Source organism: Ammospiza caudacuta, chromosome 7 (genome assembly GCF_027887145.1).
Source record: "Ammospiza caudacuta isolate bAmmCau1 chromosome 7, bAmmCau1.pri, whole genome shotgun sequence".
NCBI classification, from domain to species: Eukaryota; Metazoa; Chordata; class Aves; order Passeriformes; family Passerellidae; genus Ammospiza; species Ammospiza caudacuta.
This window is the reverse complement of record NC_080599.1, coordinates 13,660,795-13,686,522: the sequence shown is the minus strand read 5'-3', so window position 1 is coordinate 13,686,522 and position 25,728 is coordinate 13,660,795.

Sequence of the window (25,728 nt, the reverse complement as noted above, 5' to 3'; positions counted from 1 at the left end):
CCGGCTCCCGGAGCCGAAGAAGCGGCTTCTTCGCGCAAAGACGGTTCTACCGCTCACAGTGCTCTCTTAGCGCGGCTTCTGCCGAAAGAAGCCCGGGAGCGGCGCTTAGCTCCGGAGAGCATCGTACCTTCGCCTTTAGCGTCTTTTGTGGTCTACATCCTAGCAGAAGGCTTTTCCACTCTGTCTGGCAAGGAAAATCTGCGCGAGCACAGAAAACATCTCCCATCGTGTTCTGCACGTTGCAAGGAGGTCTGCCAAGTGTTTGGCATAAAGAAAAGAAAATCTGTCCAAAACAGCTTCTTATCGAATATTCATGTGATTGGAAAAGTCAGGAATGTGGTAATGTACTGTTTTCTATCAGTTGGCAAGCTGCGCACACAATCCCAGTGTTGTACAGCTTCCTTCTTCACCTTTCCGATGCTGCCGCTCTCTCCGGCTCCCGGAGCCGAAGAAGCGGCTTCTTCGCGCAAAGACGATTGTACCGCTCACAGTGCTCTCTTAGCGCGGCTTCTGCCGAAAGAAGCCCGGCAGCGGCTCTTAGCTCCGGAGAGCATCGTACCTTCAGTCTTTAGCGTCTTTTGTGGTCTACATCCTAGCAGAAGGCTTTTCCACTCTGTCTGGCAAGGAAAACCTGCGCGACCACAGAAAACATCTCCCATCGTGTTCTGCACGTTGCACGGAGGTCGGCCAAGTGTTTGGCATAAAGAAAAGAAATTCTGTCCAAAACAGCTTCTTATACAATATTCATGTGATTGGAAAAGTCAGGAAAGTGGTACTGTACTGTTTTCTATCAGTTGGCAAGCTGCGCACACAATCCCAGTGTTGTACGGCTTCCTTCTTCACCTTTCCGATGCTGCCGCTCTCTCCGGCTCCCGGAGCCGAAGAAGCGGCTTCTTCGCGCAAAGACGATTGTACCGCTCACAGTGCTCTCTTAGCGCGGCTTCTGCCGAAAGAAGCCCGGGAGCGTCGCTTAGCTCCGGAGAGCATCGTACGTGCGTCTTTAGCGTCTTTTGTGGTCTACATCCTAGCAGAAGGCTTTTCCACTCTGTCTGGCAAGGAAAACCTGCGCGACCACAGAAAACATCTCCCATCGTGTTCTGCACGTTGCACGGAGGTCTGCCAAGTGTTTGCCATAAAGAAAAGAAAATCTGTACAAAACAGCTTCTTATCGAATATTCATGTGATTGGAAAAGTCAGGAAAGTGGTAAGGTACTGTTTCTAATAGTTGGCAAGCTGCGCACACAATCCCAGTGTTGTACGGCTTCCTTCTTCACCTTTCCGATGCTGCCGCTCTCTCCGGCTCCCGGAGCCGAAGAAGCGGCTTCTTCGCGCAAAGACGATTCTACCGCTCACAGTGCTCTCTTAGTGCGGCTTCTGCCGAAAGAAGCCCGGGAGCGGCGCTTAGCTCCGGAGAGCATCGTAACTGCGTCTTTAGCGTCTTTTGTGGTCTACATCCTAGCAGAAGGCTTTTCCACTCTGTCTGGCAAGGAAAACCTGCGCGAGCACTGAAAACATCTCCCATCGTGTTCTGGACGTTGCACGGAGGTCTGCCAAGTGTTTGGCATAAAGAAAAGAAAATCTGTCCAAAACAGCTTCTTATCGAATATTCATGTGATTGGAAAAGTCAGGAAAGTGGTAATGTACTGTTTTCTATCAGTTGGCAAGCTGCGCACACAACCCCAGTGTTGTACAGCTTCCTTCTTCACCTTTGCGGTGCTGCCGCTCTCTCCGGCTCCCGGAGCCGAAGAAGCGGCTTCTTCGCGCAAAGACGATTGTACCGCTCACAGTGCTCTCTTAGCGCGGCTTCTGCCGAAAGAAGCCCGGGAGCGGCGCTTAACTCCGGAGAGCATCGTACCTTCGTCTTTAGCGTCTTTTGTGGTCAACGTCCTAGCAGAAGGCTTTACCACTCTGTCTGGCAAGGAAAACCTACGGGAGCACAGAAAACATCTCCCATCGTGTTCTGGACGTTGCACGGAGGTCTGCCAAGTGTTCGACAAGAAGAAAAGAAAATCTGTCCAAAACAGCTTCTTATCGAATATTCATGTGATTAGAAAAGTCAGGAAAGTGGTAATGTACTGTTTTCTGTCAGTTGGCAAGCTGCGCACACAATCCCAGTGTTGTACAGCTTCCTTCTTCACCTTTCCGATGCTGCCGCTCTCTCCGGCTCCCGGAGCCGAAGAAGCGGCTTCTTCGCGCAAAGACGATTGTACCGCTCACAGTGCTCTCTTAGCGCCGCTTCTGCCGAAAGAAGCCCGGGAGCGGCGCTTAGCTCCGGAGAGCATCGTACCTTCAGTCTTTAGCGTCTTTTGTGGTCTACATCCTAGCAGAAGGCTTTTCCACTCTGTCTGGCAAGGAAAACCTGCGCGACCACAGAAAACATCTCCCATCGTGTTCTGGACGTTGCACGGAGGTCTGCCAAGTGTTTGGCATAAAGAAAAGAAAATCTGTCCAAAACAGCTTCTTATCGAATATTCATGTGATTGGAAAAGTCAGGAAAGTGGTAAGGTACTGTTTTCTATCAGTTGGCAAGCTGCGCACACAATCCCAGTGTTGTACGGCTTCCTTCTTCACCTTTCCGATGCTGCCGCTCTCTCCGGCTCCCGGAGCCGAAGAAGCGGCTTCTTCGCGCAAAGACGATTCTACCGCTCACAGTGCTCTCTTAGCGCCGCTTCTGCCGAAAGAAGCCCGGGAGCGGCGCTTAGCTCCGGAGAGCATCGTACCTTCGCCTTTAGCGTCTTTTGTGGTCTACATCCTAGCAGAAAGCTTTTCCACTCTGTCTGGCAAGGAAAACCTGCGCGAGCACAGAAAACATCTCCCATCGTGTTCTGCACGTTGCAAGGAGGTCTGCCAAGTGTTTGCCATAAAGAAAAGAAAATCTGTCCAAAACAGCTTCTTATCGAATATTCATGTGATTGGAAAAGTCAGGAATGTGGTAATGTACTGTTTTCTATCAGTTGGCAAGCTGCGCACACAATCCCAGTGTTGTACAGCTTCCTTCTTCACCTTTCCGATGCTGCCGCTCTCTCCGGCTCCCGGAGCCGAAGAAGCGGCTTCTTCGCGCAAAGACGATTGTACCGCTCACAGTGCTCTCTTAGCGCGGCTTCTGCCGAAAGAAGCCCGGGAGCGGCGCTTAGCTCCGGAGAGCATCGTAGCTTCGTCTTTAGCGTCTTTTGTGGTCTACATGCTTGCAGAAAGCTTTCCCACTCTGTCTGGCAAGGAAAACCTGCGCGAGCACAGAAAACATCTCCCATCGTGTTCTGCACGTTGCACGGAGGTCTGCCAAGTGTTTGCCATAAAGAAAAGAAAATCTGTCCAAAACAGCTTCTTATCGAATATTCATGTGATTGGAAAAGTCAGGAAAGTGGTAAGGTACTGTTTTCTATCAGTTGGCAAGCTGCGCACACAATCCCAGTGTTGTACGGCTTCCTTCTTCACCTTTCCGATGCTGCCGCTCTCTCCGGCTCCCGGAGCCGAAGAAGCGGCTTCTTCGCGCAAAGACGATTGTACCGCTCACAGTGCTCTCTTAGCGCGGCTTCTGCCGAAAGAAGCCCGGGAGCGGCGCTTAGCTCCGGAGAGCATCGTACGTGCGTCTTTAGCGTCTTTTGTGGTCTACATCCTAGCAGAAGGCTTTTCCACTCTGTCTGGCAAGGAAAACCTGCGCGACCACAGAAAACATCTCCCATCGTGTTCTGCACGTTGCACGGAGGTCTGCCAAGTGTTTGCCATAAAGAAAAGAAAATCTGTCCAAAACAGCTTCTTATCGAATATTCATGTGATTGGAAAAGTCAGGAAAGTGGTAAGGTACTGTTTTCTATCAGTTGGCAAGCTGCGCACACAATCCCAGTGTTGTACGGCTTCCTTCTTCACCTTTCCGATGCTGCCGCTCTCTCCGGCTCCCGGAGCCGAAGAAGCGGCTTCTTCGCGCAAAGACGATTGTACCGCTCACAGTGCTCTCTTAGCGCGGCTTCTGCCGAAAGAAGCCCGGGAGCGGCGCTTAGCTCCGGAGAGCATCGTACGTGCGTCTTTAGCGTCTTTTGTGGTCTACATCCTAGCAGAAGGCTTTTCCACTCTGTCTGGCAAGGAAAACCTGCGCGACCACAGAAAACATCTCCCATCGTGTTCTGCACGTTGCACGGAGGTCTGCCAAGTGTTTGCCATAAAGAAAAGAAAATCTGTCCAAAACAGCTTCCAATCGAATATTCATGTGATTGCAAAAGTCAGGAAAGTGGTAATGTACTGTTTTCTATCAGTTGGCGAGCTGCGCACACAATCCCAGTGTTGTACAGCTTCCTTCTTCACCTTTCCGATGCTGCCGCTCTCTCCGGCTGGCGGACGCGAAGAAGCGGCTTCTTCGCGCAAAGACGATTGTACCGCTCACAGTGCTCTCTTAGCGCCGCTTCTGCCGAAAGAAGCCCGGGAGCGGCGCTTAGCTCCGGAGAGCATCGTACCTTCAGTCTTTAGCGTCTTTTGTGGTCTACATCCTAGCAGAAGGCTTTTCCACTCTGTCTGGCAAGGAAAACCTGCGTGAGCAAAGAAAGCATCTCCCATCGTGTTCTGGACGTTGCACGGAGGTCTGCCAAGTGTTTGGCATAAAGAAAAGGAAATCTGTCCAAAACAGCTTCTTATCGAATATTCATGTGATTGGAAAAGTCAGGAAAGTGGTACTGTACTGTTTTCTATCAGTTGGCAAGCTGCGCACACAATCCCAGTGTTGTACAGCTTCCTTCTTCACCTTTCCGATGCTGCCGCTCTCTCCGGCTCCCGGAGCCGAAGAAGCGGCTTCTTCGCGCAAAGACGGTTCTACCGCTCACAGTGCTCTCTTAGCGCGGCTTCTGCCGAAAGAAGCCCGGGAGCGGCGCTTAGCTCCGGAGAGCATCGTACCTTCGCCTTTAGCGTCTTTTGTGGTCTACATCCTAGCAGAAGGCTTTTCCACTCTGTCTGGCAAGGAAAACCTGCGCGAGCACAGAAAACATCTCCCATCGTGTTCTGGACGTTGCACGGAGGTCTGCCAAGTGTTTGGCATAAAGAAAAGAAAATCTGTCCAAAACAGCTTCTTATCGAATATTCATGTGATTGGAAAAGTCAGGAAAGTGGTAATGTACTGTTTTCTATCAGTTGGCAAGCTGCGCACACAATCCCAGTGTTGTACAGCTTCCTTCTTCACCTTTCCGATGCTGCCGCTCTCTCCGGCTCCCGGAGCCGAAGAAGCGGCTTCTTCGCGCAAAGACGATTGTACCGCTCACAGTGCTCTCTTAGCGCGGCTTCTGCCGAAAGAAGCCCGGGAGCGTCGCTTAGCTCCGGAGAGCATCGTACGTGCGTCTTTAGCGTCTTTTGTGGTCTACATCCTAGCAGAAGGCTTTTCCACTCTGTCTGGCAAGGAAAACCTGCGCGACCACAGAAAACATCTCCCATCGTGTTCTGGACGTTGCACGGAGGTCTGCCAAGTGTTTGCCATAAAGAAAAGAAAATCTGTCCAAAACAGCTTCTTATCGAATATTCATGTGATTGGAAAAGTCAGGAAAGTGGTAAGGTACTGTTTTCTATCAGTTGGCAAGCTGCGCACACAATCCCAGTGTTGTACGGCTTCCTTCTTCACCTTTCCGATGCTGCCGCTCTCTCCGGCTCCCGGAGCCGAAGAAGCGGCTTCTTCGCGCAAAGACGATTCTACCGCTCACAGTGCTCTCTTAGCGCGGCTTCTGCCGAAAGAAGCCCGGGAGCGTCGCTTAGCTCCGGAGAGCATCGTACGTGCGTCTTTAGCGTCTTTTGTGGTCTACATCCTAGCAGAAGGCTTTTCCACTCTGTCTGGCAAGGAAAACCTGCGCGACCACAGAAAACATCTCCCATCGTGTTCTGCACGTTGCACGGAGGTCTGCCAAGTGTTTGCCATAAAGAAAAGAAAATCTGTCCAAAACAGCTTCCAATCGAATATTCATGTGATTGCAAAAGTCAGGAAAGTGGTAATGTACTGTTTTCTATCAGTTGGCGAGCTGCGCACACAATCCCAGTGTTGTACAGCTTCCTTCTTCACCTTTCCGATGCTGCCGCTCTCTCCGGCTGGCGGACGCGAAGAAGCGGCTTCTTCGCGCAAAGACGATTGTACCGCTCACAGTGCTCTCTTAGCGCCGCTTCTGCCGAAAGAAGCCCGGGAGCGGCGCTTAGCTCCGGAGAGCATCGTAACTGCGTCTTTAGCGTCTTTTGTGGTCTACATCCTAGCAGAAGGCTTTTCCACTCTGTCTGGCAAGGAAAACCTGCGCGAGCACTGAAAACATCTCCCATCGTGTTCTGGACGTTGCACGGAGGTCTGCCAAGTGTTTGGCATAAAGAAAAGAAAATCTGTCCAAAACAGCTTCTTATCGAATATTCATGTGATTGGAAAAGTCAGGAAAGTGGTAATGTACTGTTTTCTATCAGTTGGCAAGCTGCGCACACAACCCCAGTGTTGTACAGCTTCCTTCTTCACCTTTGCGGTGCTGCCGCTCTCTCCGGCTCCCGGAGCCGAAGAAGCGGCTTCTTCGCGCAAAGACGATTGTACCGCTCACAGTGCTCTCTTAGCGCGGCTTCTGCCGAAAGAAGCCCGGGAGCGGCGCTTAGCTCCGGAGAGCATCATACGTGCGTCTTTAGCGTCTTTTGTGGTCTACATCCTAGCAGAAGGCTTTACCACTCTGTCTGGCAAGGATAACCTACGGGAGCACAGAAAACATCTCCCATCGTGTTCTGGACGTTGCACGGAGGTCTGCCAAGTGTTCGACAAGAAGAAAAGAAAAGTGGTCCAAAACAGCTTCTTATCGAATATTCATGTGATTAGAAATGTCAGGAAAGTGGTAATGTACTGTTTTCTGTCAGTTGGCAAGCTGCGCACACAATCCCAGTGTTGTACAGCTTCCTTCTTCACCTTTCCGATGCTGCCGCTCTCTCCGGCTCCCGGAGCCGAAGAAGCGGCTTCTTCGCGCAAAGACGATTCTACCGCTCACAGTGCTCTCTTAGCGCGGCTTCTGCCGAAAGAAGCCCGGGAGCGTCGCTTAGCTCCGGAGAGCATCGTACGTGCGTCTTTAGCGTCTTTTGTGGTCTACATCCTAGCAGAAGGCTTTTCCACTCTGTCTGGCAAGGAAAACCTGCGCGACCACAGAAAACATCTCCCATCGTGTTCTGCACGTTGCACGGAGGTCTGCCAAGTGTTTGCCATAAAGAAAAGAAAATCTGTCCAAAACAGCTTCCAATCGAATATTCATGTGATTGGAAAAGTCAGGAAAGTGGTAATGTACTGTTTTCTATCAGTTGGCGAGCTGCGCACACAATCCCAGTGTTGTACAGCTTCCTTCTTCACCTTTCCGATGCTGCCGCTCTCTCCGGCTGGCGGACGCGAAGAAGCGGCTTCTTCGCGCAAAGACGATTGTACCGCTCACAGTGCTCTCTTAGCGCCGCTTCTGCCGAAAGAAGCCCGGGAGCGGCGCTTAGCTCCGGAGAGCATCGTAACTGCGTCTTTAGCGTCTTTTGTGGTCTACATCCTAGCAGAAGGCTTTTCCACTCTGTCTGGCAAGGAAAACCTGCGCGAGCACTGAAAACATCTCCCATCGTGTTCTGGACGTTGCACGGAGGTCTGCCAAGTGTTTGGCATAAAGAAAAGAAAATCTGTCCAAAACAGCTTCTTATCGAATATTCATGTGATTGGAAAAGTCAGGAAAGTGGTAATGTACTGTTTTCTATCAGTTGGCAAGCTGCGCACACAACCCCAGTGTTGTACAGCTTCCTTCTTCACCTTTGCGGTGCTGCCGCTCTCTCCGGCTCCCGGAGCCGAAGAAGCGGCTTCTTCGCGCAAAGACGATTGTACCGCTCACAGTGCTCTCTTAGCGCGGCTTCTGCCGAAAGAAGCCCGGGAGCGGCGCTTAGCTCCGGAGAGCATCGTACGTGCGTCTTTAGCGTCTTTTGTGGTCTACATCCTAGCAGAAGGCTTTACCACTCTGTCTGGCAAGGAAAACCTACGGGAGCACAGAAAACATCTCCCATCGTGTTCTGGACGTTGCACGGAGGTCTGCCAAGTGTTCGACAAGAAGAAAAGAAAAGTGGTCCAAAACAGCTTCTTATCGAATATTCATGTGATTAGAAATGTCAGGAAAGTGGTAATGTACTGTTTTCTGTCAGTTGGCAAGCTGCGCACACAATCCCAGTGTTGTACAGCTTCCTTCTTCACCTTTCCGATGCTGCCGCTCTCTCCGGCTCCCGGAGCCGAAGAAGCGGCTTCTTCGCGCAAAGACGATTGTACCGCTCACAGTGCTCTCTTAGCGCCGCTTCTGCCGAAAGAAGCCCGGGAGCGGCGCTTAGCTCCGGAGAGCATCGTACCTTCAGTCTTTAGCGTCTTTTGTGGTCTACATCCTAGCAGAAGGCTTTTCCACTCTGTCTGGCAAGGAAAACCTGCGTGAGCAAAGAAAGCATCTCCCATCGTGTTCTGGACGTTGCACGGAGGTCTGCCAAGTGTTTGGCATAAAGAAAAGGAAATCTGTCCAAAACAGCTTCTTATCGAATATTCATGTGATTGGAAAAGTCAGGAAAGTGGTACTGTACTGTTTTCTATCAGTTGGCAAGCTGCGCACACAATCCCAGTGTTGTACAGCTTCCTTCTTCACCTTTCCGATGCTGCCGCTCTCTCCGGCTCCCGGAGCCGAAGAAGCGGCTTCTTCGCGCAAAGACGGTTCTACCGCTCACAGTGCTCTCTTAGCGCGGCTTCTGCCGAAAGAAGCCCGGGAGCGGCGCTTAGCTCCGGAGAGCATCGTACCTTCGCCTTTAGCGTCTTTTGTGGTCTACATCCTAGCAGAAGGCTTTTCCACTCTGTCTGGCAAGGAAAACCTGCGCGAGCACAGAAAACATCTCCCATCGTGTTCTGGACGTTGCACGGAGGTCTGCCAAGTGTTTGGCATAAAGAAAAGAAAATCTGTCCAAAACAGCTTCTTATCGAATATTCATGTGATTGGAAAAGTCAGGAAAGTGGTAATGTACTGTTTTCTATCAGTTGGCAAGCTGCGCACACAATCCCAGTGTTGTACAGCTTCCTTCTTCACCTTTCCGATGCTGCCGCTCTCTCCGGCTCCCGGAGCCGAAGAAGCGGCTTCTTCGCGCAAAGACGATTGTACCGCTCACAGTGCTCTCTTAGCGCGGCTTCTGCCGAAAGAAGCCCGGGAGCGGCGCTTAGCTCCGGAGAGCATCGTACCTTCGTCTTTAGCGTCTTTTGTGGTCTACATCCTAGCAGAAGGCTTTTCCACTCTGTCTGGCAAGGAAAACCTGCGCGACCACAGAAAACATCTCCCATCGTGTTCTGCACGTTGCACGGAGGTCGGCCAAGTGTTTGGCATAAAGAAAAGAAAATCTGTCCAAAACAGCTTCTTATCGAATATTCATGTGATTGGAAAAGTCAGGAAAGTGGTAAGGTACTGTTTTCTATCAGTTGGCAAGCTGCGCACATAATCCCAGTGTTGTACGGCTTCCTTCTTCACCTTTCCGATGCTGCCGCTCTCTCCGGCTCCCGGAGCCGAAGAAGCGGCTTCTTCGCGCAAAGACGATTGTACCGCTCACAGTGCTCTCTTAGCGCCGCTTCTGCCGAAAGAAGCCCGGGAGCGTCGCTTAGCTCCGGAGAGCATCGTACGTGCGTCTTTAGCGTCTTTTGTGGTCTACATCCTAGCAGAAGGCTTTTCCACTCTGTCTGGCAAGGAAAACCTGCGCGACCACAGAAAACATCTCCCATCGTGTTCTGGACGTTGCACGGAGGTCTGCCAAGTGTTTGCCATAAAGAAAAGAAAATCTGTCCAAAACAGCTTCTTATCGAATATTCATGTGATTGGAAAAGTCAGGAAAGTGGTAAGGTACTGTTTCTATCAGTTGGCAAGCTGCGCACACAATCCCAGTGTTGTACGGCTTCCTTCTTCACCTTTCCGATGCTGCCGCTCTCTCCGGCTCCCGGAGCCGAAGAAGCGGCTTCTTCGCGCAAAGACGATTCTACCGCTCACAGTGCTCTCTTAGTGCGGCTTCTGCCGAAAGAAGCCCGGGAGCGGCGCTTAGCTCCGGAGAGCATCGTAACTGCGTCTTTAGCGTCTTTTGTGGTCTACATCCTAGCAGAAGGCTTTTCCACTCTGTCTGGCAAGGAAAACCTGCGCGAGCACTGAAAACATCTCCCATCGTGTTCTGGACGTTGCACGGAGGTCTGCCAAGTGTTTGGCATAAAGAAAAGAAAATCTGTCCAAAACAGCTTCTTATCGAATATTCATGTGATTGGAAAAGTCAGGAAAGTGGTAATGTACTGTTTTCTATCAGTTGGCAAGCTGCGCACACAACCCCAGTGTTGTACAGCTTCCTTCTTCACCTTTGCGGTGCTGCCGCTCTCTCCGGCTCCCGGAGCCGAAGAAGCGGCTTCTTCGCGCAAAGACGATTGTACCGCTCACAGTGCTCTCTTAGCGCGGCTTCTGCCGAAAGAAGCCCGGGAGCGGCGCTTAACTCCGGAGAGCATCGTACCTTCGTCTTTAGCGTCTTTTGTGGTCAACGTCCTAGCAGAAGGCTTTACCACTCTGTCTGGCAAGGAAAACCTACGGGAGCACAGAAAACATCTCCCATCGTGTTCTGGACGTTGCACGGAGGTCTGCCAAGTGTTCGACAAGAAGAAAAGAAAAGTGGTCCAAAACAGCTTCTTATCGAATATTCATGTGATTAGAAAAGTCAGGAAAGTGGTAATGTACTGTTTTCTGTCAGTTGGCAAGCTGCGCACACAATCCCAGTGTTGTACAGCTTCCTTCTTCACCTTTCCGATGCTGCCGCTCTCTCCGGCTCCCGGAGCCGAAGAAGCGGCTTCTTCGCGCAAAGACGATTGTACCGCTCACAGCGCTCTCTTAGCGCGGCTTCTGCCGAAAGAAGCCCGGGAGCGGCGCTTAGCTCCGGAGAGCATCGTACCTTCAGTCTTTAGCGTCTTTTGTGGTCTACATCCTAGCAGAAGGCTTTTCCACTCTGTCTGGCAAGGAAAACCTGCGTGAGCACAGAAAGCATCTCCCATCGTGTTCTGCACGTTGCACGGAGGTCTGCCAAGTGTTTGGCATAAAGAAAAGAAAATCTGTCCAAAACAGCTTCTTATCGAATATTCATGTGATTGGAAAAGTCAGGAAAGTGGTAAGGTACTGTTTTCTATCAGTTGGCAAGCTGCGCACACAATCCCAGTGTTGTACGGCTTCCTTCTTCACCTTTCCGATGCTGCCGCTCTCTCCGGCTCCCGGAGCCGAAGAAGCGGCTTCTTCGCGCAAAGACGATTGTACCGCTCACAGTGCTCTCTTAGCGCGGCTTCTGCCGAAAGAAGCCCGGGAGCGGCGCTTAGCTCCGGAGAGCATCGTACGTGCGTCTTTAGCGTCTTTTGTGGTCTACATCCTAGCAGAAAGCTTTTCCACTCTGTCTGGCAAGGAAAACCTGCGCGAGCACAGAAAACATCTCCCATCGTGTTCTGGACGTTGCACGGAGGTCTGCCAAGTGTTTGACAAGAAGAAAAGGAAAGCTGTCCAAAACAGCTTCTTATCGAATATTCATGTGATTGGAAAAGTCAGGAATGTGGTAATGTACTGTTTTCTATCAGTTGGCAAGCTGCGCACACAATCCCAGTGTTGTACAGCTTCCTTCTTCACCTTTCCGATGCTGCCGCTCTCTCCGGCTCCCGGAGCCGAAGAAGCGGCTTCTTCGCGCAAAGACGATTGTACCGCTCACAGTGCTCTCTTAGCGCCGCTTCTGCCGAAAGAAGCCCGGGAGCGGCGCTTAGCTCCGGAGAGCATCGTAGCTTCGTCTTTAGCGTCTTTTGTGGTCTACATCCTAGCAGAAAGCTTTCCCACTCTGTCTGGCAAGGAAAACCTGCGCGAGCACAGAAAACATCTCCCATCGTGTTCTGCACGTTGCACGGAGGTCTGCCAAGTGTTTGCCATAAAGAAAAGAAAATCTGTCCAAAACAGCTTCTTATCGAATATTCATGTGATTGGAAAAGTCAGGAAAGTGGTAAGGTACTGTTTTCTATCAGTTGGCAAGCTGCGCACACAATCCCAGTGTTGTACAGCTTCCTTCTTCACCTTTCCGATGCTGCCGCTCTCTCCGGCTCCCGGAGCCGAAGAAGCGGCTTCTTCGCGCAAAGACGATTGTACCGCTCACAGTGCTCTCTTAGCGCGGCTTCTGCCGAAAGAAGCCCGGGAGCGTCGCTTAGCTCCGGAGAGCATCGTACGTGCGTCTTTAGCGTCTTTTGTGGTCTACATCCTAGCAGAAGGCTTTTCCACTCTGTCTGGCAAGGAAAACCTGCGCGACCACAGAAAACATCTCCCATCGTGTTCTGGACGTTGCACGGAGGTCTGCCAAGTGTTTGCCATAAAGAAAAGAAAATCTGTCCAAAACAGCTTCTTATCGAATATTCATGTGATTGGAAAAGTCAGGAAAGTGGTAAGGTACTGTTTTCTATCAGTTGGCAAGCTGCGCACACAATCCCAGTGTTGTACGGCTTCCTTCTTCACCTTTCCGATGCTGCCGCTCTCTCCGGCTCCCGGAGCCGAAGAAGCGGCTTCTTCGCGCAAAGACGATTCTACCGCTCACAGTGCTCTCTTAGCGCGGCTTCTGCCGAAAGAAGCCCGGGAGCGTCGCTTAGCTCCGGAGAGCATCGTACGTGCGTCTTTAGCGTCTTTTGTGGTCTACATCCTAGCAGAAGGCTTTTCCACTCTGTCTGGCAAGGAAAACCTGCGCGACCACAGAAAACATCTCCCATCGTGTTCTGGACGTTGCACGGAGGTCTGCCAAGTGTTTGCCATAAAGAAAAGAAAATCTGTCCAAAACAGCTTCCAATCGAATATTCATGTGATTGCAAAAGTCAGGAAAGTGGTAATGTACTGTTTTCTATCAGTTGGCGAGCTGCGCACACAATCCCAGTGTTGTACAGCTTCCTTCTTCACCTTTCCGATGCTGCCGCTCTCTCCGGCTGGCGGACGCGAAGAAGCGGCTTCTTCGCGCAAAGACGATTGTACCGCTCACAGTGCTCTCTTAGCGCCGCTTCTGCCGAAAGAAGCCCGGGAGCGGCGCTTAGCTCCGGAGAGCATCGTAACTGCGTCTTTAGCGTCTTTTGTGGTCTACATCCTAGCAGAAGGCTTTTCCACTCTGTCTGGCAAGGAAAACCTGCGCGAGCACTGAAAACATCTCCCATCGTGTTCTGGACGTTGCACGGAGGTCTGCCAAGTGTTTGGCATAAAGAAAAGAAAATCTGTCCAAAACAGCTTCTTATCGAATATTCATGTGATTGGAAAAGTCAGGAAAGTGGTAATGTACTGTTTTCTATCAGTTGGCAAGCTGCGCACACAACCCCAGTGTTGTACAGCTTCCTTCTTCACCTTTGCGGTGCTGCCGCTCTCTCCGGCTCCCGGAGCCGAAGAAGCGGCTTCTTCGCGCAAAGACGATTGTACCGCTCACAGTGCTCTCTTAGCGCGGCTTCTGCCGAAAGAAGCCCGGGAGCGGCGCTTAGCTCCGGAGAGCATCATACGTGCGTCTTTAGCGTCTTTTGTGGTCTACATCCTAGCAGAAGGCTTTACCACTCTGTCTGGCAAGGATAACCTACGGGAGCACAGAAAACATCTCCCATCGTGTTCTGGACGTTGCACGGAGGTCTGCCAAGTGTTCGACAAGAAGAAAAGAAAAGTGGTCCAAAACAGCTTCTTATCGAATATTCATGTGATTAGAAATGTCAGGAAAGTGGTAATGTACTGTTTTCTGTCAGTTGGCAAGCTGCGCACACAATCCCAGTGTTGTACAGCTTCCTTCTTCACCTTTCCGATGCTGCCGCTCTCTCCGGCTCCCGGAGCCGAAGAAGCGGCTTCTTCGCGCAAAGACGATTCTACCGCTCACAGTGCTCTCTTAGCGCGGCTTCTGCCGAAAGAAGCCCGGGAGCGTCGCTTAGCTCCGGAGAGCATCGTAAGTGCGTCTTTAGCGTCTTTTGTGGTCTACATCCTAGCAGAAGGCTTTTCCACTCTGTCTGGCAAGGAAAACCTGCGCGACCACAGAAAACATCTCCCATCGTGTTCTGCACGTTGCACGGAGGTCTGCCAAGTGTTTGCCATAAAGAAAAGAAAATCTGTCCAAAACAGCTTCCAATCGAATATTCATGTGATTGGAAAAGTCAGGAAAGTGGTAATGTACTGTTTTCTATCAGTTGGCGAGCTGCGCACACAATCCCAGTGTTGTACAGCTTCCTTCTTCACCTTTCCGATGCTGCCGCTCTCTCCGGCTGGCGGACGCGAAGAAGCGGCTTCTTCGCGCAAAGACGATTGTACCGCTCACAGTGCTCTCTTAGCGCCGCTTCTGCCGAAAGAAGCCCGGGAGCGGCGCTTAGCTCCGGAGAGCATCGTAACTGCGTCTTTAGCGTCTTTTGTGGTCTACATCCTAGCAGAAGGCTTTTCCACTCTGTCTGGCAAGGAAAACCTGCGCGAGCACTGAAAACATCTCCCATCGTGTTCTGGACGTTGCACGGAGGTCTGCCAAGTGTTTGGCATAAAGAAAAGAAAATCTGTCCAAAACAGCTTCTTATCGAATATTCATGTGATTGGAAAAGTCAGGAAAGTGGTAATGTACTGTTTTCTATCAGTTGGCAAGCTGCGCACACAACCCCAGTGTTGTACAGCTTCCTTCTTCACCTTTGCGGTGCTGCCGCTCTCTCCGGCTCCCGGAGCCGAAGAAGCGGCTTCTTCGCGCAAAGACGATTGTACCGCTCACAGTGCTCTCTTAGCGCGGCTTCTGCCGAAAGAAGCCCGGGAGCGGCGCTTAGCTCCGGAGAGCATCGTACGTGCGTCTTTAGCGTCTTTTGTGGTCTACATCCTAGCAGAAGGCTTTACCACTCTGTCTGGCAAGGAAAACCTACGGGAGCACAGAAAACATCTCCCATCGTGTTCTGGACGTTGCACGGAGGTCTGCCAAGTGTTCGACAAGAAGAAAAGAAAAGTGGTCCAAAACAGCTTCTTATCGAATATTCATGTGATTAGAAATGTCAGGAAAGTGGTAATGTACTGTTTTCTGTCAGTTGGCAAGCTGCGCACACAATCCCAGTGTTGTACAGCTTCCTTCTTCACCTTTCCGATGCTGCCGCTCTCTCCGGCTCCCGGAGCCGAAGAAGCGGCTTCTTCGCGCAAAGACGATTGTACCGCTCACAGTGCTCTCTTAGCGCCGCTTCTGCCGAAAGAAGCCCGGGAGCGGCGCTTAGCTCCGGAGAGCATCGTACCTTCAGTCTTTAGCGTCTTTTGTGGTCTACATCCTAGCAGAAGGCTTTTCCACTCTGTCTGGCAAGGAAAACCTGCGTGAGCAAAGAAAGCATCTCCCATCGTGTTCTGGACGTTGCACGGAGGTCTGCCAAGTGTTTGGCATAAAGAAAAGGAAATCTGTCCAAAACAGCTTCTTATCGAATATTCATGTGATTGGAAAAGTCAGGAAAGTGGTACTGTACTGTTTTCTATCAGTTGGCAAGCTGCGCACACAATCCCAGTGTTGTACAGCTTCCTTCTTCACCTTTCCGATGCTGCCGCTCTCTCCGGCTCCCGGAGCCGAAGAAGCGGCTTCTTCGCGCAAAGACGGTTCTACCGCTCACAGTGCTCTCTTAGCGCGGCTTCTGCCGAAAGAAGCCCGGGAGCGGCGCTTAGCTCCGGAGAGCATCGTACCTTCGCCTTTAGCGTCTTTTGTGGTCTACATCCTAGCAGAAGGCTTTTCCACTCTGTCTGGCAAGGAAAACCTGCGCGAGCACAGAAAACATCTCCCATCGTGTTCTGGACGTTGCACGGAGGTCTGCCAAGTGTTTGGCATAAAGAAAAGAAAATCTGTCCAAAACAGCTTCTTATCGAATATTCATGTGATTGGAAAAGTCAGGAAAGTGGTAATGTACTGTTTTCTATCAGTTGGCAAGCTGCGCACACAATCCCAGTGTTGTACAGCTTCCTTCTTCACCTTTCCGATGCTGCCGCTCTCTCCGGCTCCCGGAGCCGAAGAAGCGGCTTCTTCGCGCAAAGACGATTGTACCGCTCACAGTGCTCTCTTAGCGCGGCTTCTGCCGAAAGAAGCCCGGGAGCGGCGCTTAGCTCCGGAGAGCATCGTACCTTCGTCTTTAGCGTCTTTTGTGGTCTACATCCTAGCAGAAGGCTTTTCCACTCTGTCTGGCAAGGAAAACCTGCGCGACCACAGAAAACATCTCCCATCGTGTTCTGCACGTTGCACGGAGGTCGGCCAAGTGTTTGGCATAAAGAAAAGAAAATCTGTCCAAAACAGCTTCTTATCGAATATTCATGTGATTGGAAAAGTCAGGAAAGTGGTAAGGTACTGTTTTCTATCAGTTGGCAAGCTGCGCACATAATCCCAGTGTTGTACGGCTTCCTTCTTCACCTTTCCGATGCTGCCGCTCTCTCCGGCTCCCGGAGCCGAAGAAGCGGCTTCTTCGCGCAAAGACGATTGTACCGCTCACAGTGCTCTCTTAGCGCCGCTTCTGCCGAAAGAAGCCCGGGAGCGTCGCTTAGCTCCGGAGAGCATCGTACGTGCGTCTTTAGCGTCTTTTGTGGTCTACATCCTAGCAGAAGGCTTTTCCACTCTGTCTGGCAAGGAAAACCTGCGCGACCACAGAAAACATCTCCCATCGTGTTCTGGACGTTGCACGGAGGTCTGCCAAGTGTTTGCCATAAAGAAAAGAAAATCTGTCCAAAACAGCTTCTTATCGAATATTCATGTGATTGGAAAAGTCAGGAAAGTGGTAAGGTACTGTTTCTATCAGTTGGCAAGCTGCGCACACAATCCCAGTGTTGTACGGCTTCCTTCTTCACCTTTCCGATGCTGCCGCTCTCTCCGGCTCCCGGAGCCGAAGAAGCGGCTTCTTCGCGCAAAGACGATTCTACCGCTCACAGTGCTCTCTTAGTGCGGCTTCTGCCGAAAGAAGCCCGGGAGCGGCGCTTAGCTCCGGAGAGCATCGTAACTGCGTCTTTAGCGTCTTTTGTGGTCTACATCCTAGCAGAAGGCTTTTCCACTCTGTCTGGCAAGGAAAACCTGCGCGAGCACTGAAAACATCTCCCATCGTGTTCTGGACGTTGCACGGAGGTCTGCCAAGTGTTTGGCATAAAGAAAAGAAAATCTGTCCAAAACAGCTTCTTATCGAATATTCATGTGATTGGAAAAGTCAGGAAAGTGGTAATGTACTGTTTTCTATCAGTTGGCAAGCTGCGCACACAACCCCAGTGTTGTACAGCTTCCTTCTTCACCTTTGCGGTGCTGCCGCTCTCTCCGGCTCCCGGAGCCGAAGAAGCGGCTTCTTCGCGCAAAGACGATTGTACCGCTCACAGTGCTCTCTTAGCGCGGCTTCTGCCGAAAGAAGCCCGGGAGCGGCGCTTAACTCCGGAGAGCATCGTACCTTCGTCTTTAGCGTCTTTTGTGGTCAACGTCCTAGCAGAAGGCTTTACCACTCTGTCTGGCAAGGAAAACCTACGGGAGCACAGAAAACATCTCCCATCGTGTTCTGGACGTTGCACGGAGGTCTGCCAAGTGTTCGACAAGAAGAAAAGAAAAGTGGTCCAAAACAGCTTCTTATCGAATATTCATGTGATTAGAAATGTCAGGAAAGTGGTAATGTACTGTTTTCTGTCAGTTGGCAAGCTGCGCACACAATCCCAGTGTTGTACAGCTTCCTTCTTCACCTTTCCGATGCTGCCGCTCTCTCCGGCTCCCGGAGCCGAAGAAGCGGCTTCTTCGCGCAAAGACGATTGTACCGCTCACAGTGCTCTCTTAGCGCCGCTTCTGCCGAAAGAAGCCCGGGAGCGGCGCTTAGCTCCGGAGAGCATCGTACCTTCAGTCTTTAGCGTCTTTTGTGGTCTACATCCTAGCAGAAGGCTTTTCCACTCTGTCTGGCAAGGAAAACCTGCGTGAGCAAAGAAAGCATCTCCCATCGTGTTCTGGACGTTGCACGGAGGTCTGCCAAGTGTTTGGCATAAAGAAAAGGAAATCTGTCCAAAACAGCTTCTTATCGAATATTCATGTGATTGGAAAAGTCAGGAAAGTGGTACTGTACTGTTTTCTATCAGTTGGCAAGCTGCGCACACAATCCCAGTGTTGTACAGCTTCCTTCTTCACCTTTCCGATGCTGCCGCTCTCTCCGGCTCCCGGAGCCGAAGAAGCGGCTTCTTCGCGCAAAGACGGTTCTACCGCTCACAGTGCTCTCTTAGCGCGGCTTCTGCCGAAAGAAGCCCGGGAGCGGCGCTTAGCTCCGGAGAGCATCGTACCTTCGCCTTTAGCGTCTTTTGTGGTCTACATCCTAGCAGAAGGCTTTTCCACTCTGTCTGGCAAGGAAAACCTGCGCGAGCACAGAAAACATCTCCCATCGTGTTCTGGACGTTGCACGGAGGTCTGCCAAGTGTTTGGCATAAAGAAAAGAAAATCTGTCCAAAACAGCTTCTTATCGAATATTCATGTGATTGGAAAAGTCAGGAAAGTGGTAATGTACTGTTTTCTATCAGTTGGCAAGCTGCGCACACAATCCCAGTGTTGTACAGCTTCCTTCTTCACCTTTCCGATGCTGCCGCTCTCTCCGGCTCCCGGAGCCGAAGAAGCGGCTTCTTCGCGCAAAGACGATTGTACCGCTCACAGTGCTCTCTTAGCGCGGCTTCTGCCGAAAGAAGCCCGGGAGCGGCGCTTAGCTCCGGAGAGCATCGTACCTTCGTCTTTAGCGTCTTTTGTGGTCTACATCCTAGCAGAAGGCTTTTCCACTCTGTCTGGCAAGGAAAACCTGCGCGACCACAGAAAACATCTCCCATCGTGTTCTGCACGTTGCACGGAGGTCGGCCAAGTGTTTGGCATAAAGAAAAGAAAATCTGTCCAAAACAGCTTCTTATCGAATATTCATGTGATTGGAAAAGTCAGGAAAGTGGTAAGGTACTGTTTTCTATCAGTTGGCAAGCTGCGCACATAATCCCAGTGTTGTACGGCTTCCTTCTTCACCTTTCCGATGCTGCCGCTCTCTCCGGCTCCCGGAGCCGAAGAAGCGGCTTCTTCGCGCAAAGACGATTGTACCGCTCACAGTGCTCTCTTAGCGCCGCTTCTGCCGAAAGAAGCCCGGGAGCGTCGCTTAGCTCCGGAGAGCATCGTACGTGCGTCTTTAGCGTCTTTTGTGGTCTACATCCTAGCAGAAGGCTTTTCCACTCTGTCTGGCAAGGAAAACCTGCGCGACCACAGAAAACATCTCCCATCGTGTTCTGGACGTTGCACGGAGGTCTGCCAAGTGTTTGCCATAAAGAAAAGAAAATCTGTCCAAAACAGCTTCTTATCGAATATTCATGTGATTGGAAAAGTCAGGAAAGTGGTAAGGTACTGTTTCTATCAGTTGGCAAGCTGCGCACACAATCCCAGTGTTGTACGGCTTCCTTCTTCACCTTTCCGATGCTGCCGCTCTCTCCGGCTCCCGGAGCCGAAGAAGCGGCTTCTTCGCGCAAAGACGATTCTACCGCTCACAGTGCTCTCTTAGTGCGGCTTCTGCCGAAAGAAGCCCGGGAGCGGCGCTTAGCTCCGGAGAGCATCGTAACTGCGTCTTTAGCGTCTTTTGTGGTCTACATCCTAGCAGAAGGCTTTTCCACTCTGTCTGGCAAGGAAAACCTGCGCGAGCACTGAAAACATCTCCCATCGTGTTCTGGACGTTGCACGGAGGTCTGCCAAGTGTTTGGCATAAAGAAAAGAAAATCTGTCCAAAACAGCTTCTTATCGAATATTCATGTGATTGGAAAAGTCAGGAAAGTGGTAATGTACTGTTTTCTATCAGTTGGCAAGCTGCGCACACAACCCCAGTGTTGTACAGCTTCCTTCTTCACCTTTGCGGTGCTGCCGCTCTCTCCGGCTCCCGGAGCCGAAGAAGCGGCTTCTTCGCGCAAAGACGATTGTACCGCTCACAGTGCTCTCTTAGCGCGGCTTCTGCCGAAAGAAGCCCGGGAGCGGCGCTTAACTCCGGAGAGCATCGTACCTTCGTCTTTAGCGTCTTTTGTGGTCAACGTCCTAGCAGAAGGCTTTACCACTCTGTCTGGCAAGGAAAACCTACGGGAGCACAGAAAACATCTCCCATCGTGTTCTGGACGTTGCACGGAGGTCTGCCAAGTGTTCGACAAGAAGAAAAGAAAAGTGGTCCAAAACAGCTTCTTATCGAATATTCATGTGATTAGAAAAGTCAGGAAAGTGGTAATGTACTGTTTTCTGTCAGTTGGCAAGCTGCGCACACAATCCCAGTGTTGTACAGCTTCCTTCTTCACCTTTCCGATGCTGCCGCTCTCTCCGGCTCCCGGAGCCGAAGAAGCGGCTTCTTCGCGCAAAGACGATTGTACCGCTCACAGCGCTCTCTTAGCGCGGCTTCTGCCGAAAGAAGCCCGGGAGCGGCGCTTAGCTCCGGAGAGCATCGTACCTTCAGTCTTTAGCGTCTTTTGTGGTCTACATCCTAGCAGAAGGCTTTTCCACTCTGTCTGGCAAGGAAAACCTGCGTGAGCACAGAAAGCATCTCCCATCGTGTTCTGGACGTTGCACGGAGGTCTGCCAAGTGTTTGGCATAAAGAAAAGAAAATCTGTCCAAAACAGCTTCTTATCGAATATTCATGTGATTGGAAAAGTCAGGAAAGTGGTAAGGTACTGTTTTCTATCAGTTGGCAAGCTGCGCACACAATCCCAGTGTTGTACGGCTTCCTTCTTCACCTTTCCGATGCTGCCGCTCTCTCCGGCTCCCGGAGCCGAAGAAGCGGCTTCTTCGCGCAAAGACGATTGTACCGCTCACAGTGCTCTCTTAGCGCGGCTTCTGCCGAAAGAAGCCCGGGAGCGGCGCTTAGCTCCGGAGAGCATCGTACGTGCGTCTTTAGCGTCTTTTGTGGTCTACATCCTAGCAGAAAGCTTTTCCACTCTGTCTGGCAAGGAAAACCTGCGCGAGCACAGAAAACATCTCCCATCGTGTTCTGGACGTTGCACGGAGGTCTGCCAAGTGTTTGACAAGAAGAAAAGGAAAGCTGTCCAAAACAGCTTCTTATCGAATATTCATGTGATTGGAAAAGTCAGGAATGTGGTAATGTACTGTTTTCTATCAGTTGGCAAGCTGCGCACACAATCCCAGTGTTGTACAGCTTCCTTCTTCACCTTTCCGATGCTGCCGCTCTCTCCGGCTCCCGGAGCCGAAGAAGCGGCTTCTTCGCGCAAAGACGATTGTACCGCTCACAGTGCTCTCTTAGCGCCGCTTCTGCCGAAAGAAGCCCGGGAGCGGCGCTTAGCTCCGGAGAGCATCGTAGCTTCGTCTTTAGCGTCTTTTGTGGTCTACATCCTAGCAGAAAGCTTTCCCACTCTGTCTGGCAAGGAAAACCTGCGCGAGCACAGAAAACATCTCCCATCGTGTTCTGCACGTTGCACGGAGGTCTGCCAAGTGTTTGCCATAAAGAAAAGAAAATCTGTCCAAAACAGCTTCTTATCGAATATTCATGTGATTGGAAAAGTCAGGAAAGTGGTAAGGTACTGTTTTCTATCAGTTGGCAAGCTGCGCACACAATCCCAGTGTTGTACAGCTTCCTTCTTCACCTTTCCGATGCTGCCGCTCTCTCCGGCTCCCGGAGCCGACGAAGCGGCTTCTTCGCGCAAAGACGATTGTACCGCTCACAGTGCTCTCTTAGCGCGGCTTCTGCCGAAAGAAGCCCGGGAGCGGCGCTTAGCTCCGGAGAGCATCGTACGTGCGTCTTTAGCGTCTTTTGTGGTCTACATCCTAGCAGAAGGCTTTTCCACTCTGTCTGGCAAGGAAAACCTGCGCGACCACAGAAAACATCTCCCATCGTGTTCTGCACGTTGCACGGAGGTCTGCCAAGTGTTTGCCATAAAGAAAAGAAAATCTGTCCAAAACAGCTTCTTATCGAATATTCATGTGATTGGAAAAGTCAGGAAAGTGGTAAGGTACTGTTTTCTATCAGTTGGCAAGCTGCGCACACAATCCCAGTGTTGTACGGCTTCCTTCTTCACCTTTCCGATGCTGCCGCTCTCTCCGGCTCCCGGAGCCGAAGAAGCGGCTTCTTCGCGCAAAGACGATTGTACCGCTCACAGTGCTCTCTTAGCGCGGCTTCTGCCGAAAGAAGCCCGGGAGCGGCGCTTAGCTCCGGAGAGCTTCGTACCTTCGTCTTTAGCGTCTTTTGTGGTCTACATCCTAGCAGAAGGCTTTTCCACTCTGTCTGGCAAGGAAAACCTGCGCGACCACAGAAAACATCTCCCATCGTGTTCTGCACGTTGCACGGATGTCGGCCAAGTGTTTGGCATAAAGAAAAGAAAATCTGTCCAAAACAGCTTCTTATCGAATATTCATGTGATTGGAAATGTCAGGAAAGTGGTAAGGTACTGTTTTCTATCAGTTGGCAAGCTGCGCACATAATCCCAGTGTTGTACAGCTTCCTTCTTCACCTTTCCGATGCTGCCGCTCTCTCCGGCTCCCGGAGCCGAAGAAGCGGCTTCTTCGCGCAAAGACGATTGTACCGCTCACAGTGCTCTCTTAGCGCGGCTTCTGCCGAAAGAAGCCCGGGAGCGGCGCTTAGCTCCGGAGAGCATCGTACGTGCGTCTTTAGCGTCTTTTGTGGTCTACATCCTAGCAGAAGGCTTTTCCACTCTGTCTGGCAAGGAAAACCTGCGCGACCACAGAAAACATCTCCCATCGTGTTCTGGACGTTTCACGGAGGTCTGCCAAGTGTTCGACAAGAAGAAAAGAAAAGTGGTCCAAAACAGCTTCTTATCGAATATTCATGTGATTGGAAAAGTCAGGAAAGTGGTAAGGTACTGTTTTCTATCAGTTGGCAAGCTGCGCACACAATCCCAGTGTTGTACGGCTTCCTTCTTCACCTTTCCGATGCTGCCGCTCTCTCCGGCTCCCGGAGCCGAAGAAGCGGCTTCTTCGCGCAAAGACGATTGTACCGCTCACAGTGCTCTCTTAGCGCGGCTTCTGCCGAAAGAAGCCCGGGAGCGGCGCTTAGCTCCGGAGAGCATCGTACCTTCGCCTTTAGCGTCTTTTGTGGTCTACATCCTAGCAGAAAGCTTTTCCACTCTGTCTGGCAATGAAAACCTGCACGAGCACAGAAAACATCTCCCATCGTGTTCTGGACGTTGCACGGAGGTCTGCCAAGTGTTTGGCATAAAGAAAAGAAAATCTGTCCAAAACAGCTTCTTATCGAATATTCATGTGATTGGAAAAGTCAGGAAAGTGGTAATGTATGTTTTCTATCAGTTGGCAAGCTGCGCACACAATCCCAGTGTTGTACAGCTTCCTTCTTCACCTTTCCGATGCTGCCGCTCTCTCCGGCTCCCGGAGCCGAAGAAGCGGCTTCTTCGCGCAAAGACGATTGTACCGCTCACAGTGCTCTCTTAGCGCGGCTTCTGCCGAAAGAAGCCCGGGAGCGGCGCTTAGCTCCGGAGAGCATCGTACGTGCGTCTTTAGCGTCTTTTGTGGTCTACATCCTAGCAGAAGGCTTTTCCACTCTGTCTGGCAAGGAAAACCTGCGCGACCACAGAAAACATCTCCCATCGTGTTCTGCACGTTGCACGGAGGTCTGCCAACTGTTTGGCATAAAGAAAAGAAAATCTGTCCAAAACAGCTTCTTATCGAATATTCATGTGATTGGAAAAGTCAGGAAAGTGGTAATGTACTGTTTTCTATCAGTTGGCAAGCTGCGCACACAATCCCAGTGTTGTACAGCTTCCTTCTTCACCTTTCCGATCATGCCGCTCTCTCCAGCTCCCGGAGCCGAAGAAGCGGCTTCTTCGCGCAAAGACGATTGTACCGCTCACAGTGCTCTCTTAGCGCGGCTTCTGCCGAAAGAAGCCCGGGAGCGGCGCTTAGCTCCGGAGAGCATCGTACCTTCATTCTTTAGCGTCTTTTGTGGTCTACATCCTAGCAGAAGGCTTTTCCACTCTGTCTGGCAAGGAAAACCTGCGCGAGCACTGAAAACATCTCCCATCGTGTTCTGGACGTTGCACGGAGGTCTGCCAAGTGTTTGGCATAAAGAAAAGAAAAGTGGTCCAAAACAGCTTCTTATCGAATATTCATGTGATTGGAAAAGTCAGGAAAGTGGTAAGGTACTGTTTTCTATCAGTTGGCAAGCTGCGCACACAATCCCAGTGTTGTACAGCTTCCTTCTTCACCTTTCCGATGCTGCCGCTCTCTCCGGCTCCCGGAGCCGAAGAAGCGGCTTCTTCGCGCAAAGACGATTGTACCGCTCACAGTGCTCTCTTAGCGCGGCTTCTGCCGAAAGAAGCCCGGGAGCGGCGCTTAGCTCCGGAGAGCATCGTACGTGCGTCTTTAGCGTCTTTTGTGGTCTACATCCTAGCAGAAAGCTTTTCCACTCTGTCTGGCAAGGAAAACCTGCGCGAGCACAGAAAACATCTCCCATCGTGTTCTGGACGTTGCACGGAGGTCTGCCAAGTGTTTGACAAGAAGAAAAGGAAAGCTGTCCAAAACAGCTTCTTATCGAATATTCATGTGATTGGAAAGTCAGGAAAGTGGTAATGTACTGTTTTCTATCAGTTGGCAAGCTGCGCACACAATCCCAGTGTTGTACAGCTTCCTTCTTCACCTTTCCGATGCTGCCGCTCTCTCCGGCTCCCGGAGCCGAAGAAGCGGCTTCTTCGCGCAAAGACGATTGTACCGCTCACAGTGCTCTCTTAGCGCGGCTTCTGCCGAAAGAAGCCCGGGAGCGGCGCTTAGCTCCGGGGAGCATCGTACCTTCGCCTTTAGCGTCTTTTGTGGTCTACATCCTAGCAGAAAGCTTTTCCACTCTGTCTGGCAAGGAAAACCTGCGCGAGCACAGAAAATATCTCCCATCGTGTTCTGGACGTTGCACGGAGATCTGCCAAGTGTTTGCCATAAAGAAAAGAAAATCTGTCCAAAACAGCTTCTTATCGAATATTCATGTGATTGGAAAAGTCAGGAAAGTGGTACTGTACTGTTTTCTATCAGTTGGCAAGCTGCGCACACAATCCCAGTGTTGTACGGCTTCCTTCTTCACCTTTCCGAAGGTGCCGCTCTCTCCGGCTCCCGGAGCCGAAGAAGCGGCTTCTTCGCGCAAAGACGATTGTACCGCTCACAGTGCTCTCTTAGCGCGGCTTCTGCCGAAAGAAGCCCGGGAGCGGCGCTTAGCTCCGGAGAGCATCGTACCTTCGCCTTTAGCGTCTTTTGTGGTCTACATCCTAGCAGAAAGCTTTTCCACTCTGTCTGGCAAGGAAAACCTGCGCGAGCACAGAAAACATCTCCCATCGTGTTCTGGACGTTGCACGGAGGTCTGCCAAGTGTTTGCCATAAAGAAAAGAAAATCTGTCCAAAACAGCTTCTTATCGAATATTCATGTGATTGGAAAAGTCAGGAAAGTGGTAAGGTACTGTTTTCTATCAGTTGGCAAGCTGCGCACACAATCCCAGTGTTGTACGGCTTCCTTCTTCACCTTTCCGATGCTGCCGCTCTCTCCGGCTCCCGGAGCCGAAGAAGCGGCTTCTTCGCGCAAAGACGATTGTACCGCTCACAGTGCTCTCTTAGCGCGGCTTCTGCCGAAAGAAGCCCGGGAGCGGCGCTTAGCTCCGGAGAGCATCGTACCTTCAGTCTTTAGCGTCTTTTGTGGTCTACATCCTAGTAGAAAGCTTTTCCACTCTGTCTGGCAAGGAAAACCTGCGCGACTACAGAAAACATCTCCCATCGTGTTCTGC